This window comes from Carlito syrichta, unplaced genomic scaffold (assembly GCF_000164805.1).
Source record: "Carlito syrichta isolate Samal-C Ts95f unplaced genomic scaffold, Tarsius_syrichta-2.0.1 Scaffold314741, whole genome shotgun sequence".
Taxonomy (NCBI): domain Eukaryota; kingdom Metazoa; phylum Chordata; class Mammalia; order Primates; family Tarsiidae; genus Carlito; species Carlito syrichta.
In genome coordinates this window covers 570970-574485 of record NW_007258837.1, presented here as the reverse complement: position 1 = coordinate 574485, position 3516 = coordinate 570970, and positions in this window count along the sequence as shown.

Here is a 3516-nt window from a genome sequence, read left to right as displayed (position 1 = left end):
TACAAACTGAATGTCTGTATCCCCCTTCAATTCATATGTTGAAACCATAATTTAGATGTGCTATTAGGAGGAAGGGTCTTTCAGAAGTGATTAGGTCATGAGGGCAGAGATGTTATGAATGGGATGAGTGTCCTTCTAAAAGAGGTCCCAGAGAGATCCCTTACCCCTTCCACCATGGGAGGACACGGCAAGAAGACAGCTGTCTATGAACCAGGAAGCAGCCCCTCACCAGATGCTGAATCTATTGGTGCTGATCTTGGACCTCCCAGCATCCGGAACTGTGAGATATAAACTTCTGTTGTTTTTAAGCCAACCGGGTAATAGTATTCTATTTCAGTAGCCCAAATGGACTAAAACATTCAAAGATCTCTGCTTGGTGCTATAGTTAATAGCCTAAAGAGATATGAAAGCAAAATGCCAAGGCAATACATTCATATCTACAGGATCATGTAATTATTTCTATCTTGCCAAACTAAATGAGTTTTATTGGCGGGGTAAAGAGCTGAGCACTTCCCTTCAGTTTTAATCACACTGTAATTTTGTTAAATATCAATCGATTGTGACCACACTTGCCCCAGTGCTGAATATACCACAGTGCAAATCTAGCTGTGGTATGCGGTTGACTGCCATGTTGAAATAATGATCTCTGGTCATTGTTAATGATTTTAGTGAAATTTAGCGCATTCACAGCAATTACAGGGATACTGTGGCACCAGTGAGGTCTGTTATTAGAGTAAAAACTGAGGTCCTGTAAAAATATTCTTGAGATGTTCAAATAGGCGCATGGCTCACCATCTTGCAGCTATGTGTTTTCACTCTAATTTTTATTCGGAGGGTACAGTTAAGAATTATCCTCTAAATGTCTCAGAGGCTTTTGCTTATCTTCATTTATAGATTGACTGACTTTCTTTGTGAGTTTTAGTTCTTAAAAAGTATTGTGCTTCTCAATTTTAAACTGGATTTGGCAGTCACTTTTTCCCCCTGCTGCTGTAGTATGTAGCTGGTGCTGCTAGCCTAGCGCTTGTCACACTGTGTTACAGATGGCTGCATAAGTGCCTGTCACCTCCATTAGACTAGGAGTTCCCTGAAGGCAGTAACCACCACTTCATTTTTGCGTTCTTAGCACCTGTCAGTCCCTGACATTTAATCAGGGCTCAGGAAGTGTCTGGTGATGTAATCAAATATACACAATGTAGTGTGTTTCTATTAGGTGTGCTTGCTGGTTCATATGACAACAGTTGGTACTCGTTCTATTTTACTTAAGTCCTTCTGAAAGAATGTGTTTTTCAGCCAGAAAGGCATAATAACATTTGGGTTGAAAATAACTTGGTTGTTCAACGTAATTGTCTTTCAAAAGGTGTTTGCTGTCCAACGGCTTATTGATTTTTAAAAATATTTTCTTTCTGAAAAGCAGGATTTCAAAAGATTTCTAATTTTTTTTCATATATTCCCCACCCCACCAATTTATAAATTTTAAAACAGATTTTTACATTGCCAAAGAAGAGACATAATGGGTAAGACTTCTCGTTCACCCGATGAGGGTGAGAATTCCGACTATATGATCTGTTCAATTCAAGCCACTGATTTTAAAAAGGAAAAAGAACTGAATAAATGTTTTTTAAAAATCCCAACTGTTGAAATGTTCTGTAATATAATCTAAAATAAATACACGGACTTAACTCTTCCTTACAATAAGGAAACTGGTAGTCTTAAAAACCATCTGCAGAATAAATATTTATGGAGCAGAATGACAACTTGACTTATCCAAAGCATTGGCATACATCTTCTTAGTTAATGTTTGACGAAGCATTTCTACTTACAATTCTTCAGTGAACGCAAAGGAGAGTTTCATTAACTAGTTTTGAAAGATAATGAGGCCATGATCCCTTTCCAGATGTTTCGCTTGTCAAATAATTGTGATCTTTCTTCCAAACCTCCATGGTTGCTTGATTCTTATTTTCTTGTTTATTGAGCAGTGATTTATAAAGATGTCGAGAAGCAGAGTGCCAGACAGACGATGGGGATCAGATCTATTTCATGTGGGTCCAACATACAAAATCTTATACTCTGCATTATTATAAATTCAAAAGTATATTTGTAAATCTAAAAGTGGGAAACTTGTAATCCCGGAAACTGTGTACATAAATATACTAGGAACAATATTCCTTATGCGTTTCTACACACACATATGCAGATCTGTGAATGGTTATATGTGGGAACATCTATTTTTGAACTCTCTGATGGTCTTGTTTATGGTCAGACACACCAACAAATGCCACCAGATTCAAGCATCATTTTACCTTAAAAAAAATTGGAGGCTTTTTATTACTGAGGATGATCAACTCAAATGTGGATAGAGACACAGTTTTTATTTATTTTATTTTATTTTTTTAATGTTTTGAGTTGGAGTCCCACTCTGTCGCCCAGACTGGAGTGCAGTGGCACACTAATGGTCATCCCAGCATTGACCTGCTGGGCTCTGGTGATCTTTCTGCCTCAGCCTTCCAAGTAGCTGGAATTACAGGCACGTGCTACCATGCCCAGCCCATTTATGATTTATTGCAGAGACAAGGTCTCGCCAAGTTGCCCGGGGTTAGTCCCGAACCCGCAGGCTCAGGCAATCCACTTGCCTCAGCCTCCCAAGGCGCTAGGATTATAGGATGAGCCACCGAGCCCAGCTGAGATACAGTTTTTAAAAAATGTTTTTTGCTTAGAAGGGTAGGTAGACTTTTAATTTCTTGGCTATAGAAGCGACTCAAGAATACGACTCTATAGAATTTTCCTTGGGATCCAGGAAGGCAATGTGGATTTTTACTTGAGAGTAAACCTAATCTGATTATATTTTCTAATATTCCACAGTGCAGGATTAAGAGGAAATAGAGACCATAACCCAAATTAAGGTAAAAGCCACATTTCAAATATGGCAGTTGGTAAGTTAGTGATCACAATAAAGGTAGCACCAACAGGCTGGTGGCAGTGGCTCACATCTGTAACCCTAGCACTTTGAGAGACCGAGGTAGGAAATTTAGATCATTTGCTCAAGTTCACACAGTTGATAAGGGATAGAGTAAGACAGAAATGGAAGCAGCTGGGTTCCAGGGTCATTGCTATTATACTGTATAATAGCGGGCACCAGATGACACAGGGAACTCTGAACTGTTTGTTTTTATCTTAGTACTGCTCATGTTTCCTATAATAGCTCCCCAAACTGTCACTCAATTCTATCCACCTTGTCTTCTAGTTTTGATGCCTGGGCTAAGAAAAGTGACAATCAGCAATACCTATCAAATATACCAGGGGTGCCAAAAAAATGTATACACCTTTTAAGCGATGTTAAAATACACATTTTAAGCGATCTCTGTATTACTTTTTGAAGCTGAATTGAATCACGGTAGCAATGTCTAGTATGATATTCGCTCAAAAGATGACAGTAATCAAATGAATGCTAGCATCACCATGTGACAGGCAGGATAGTCAATGAAAATGGTGGAAGCACCATTGTTGTTTGAGGACTGC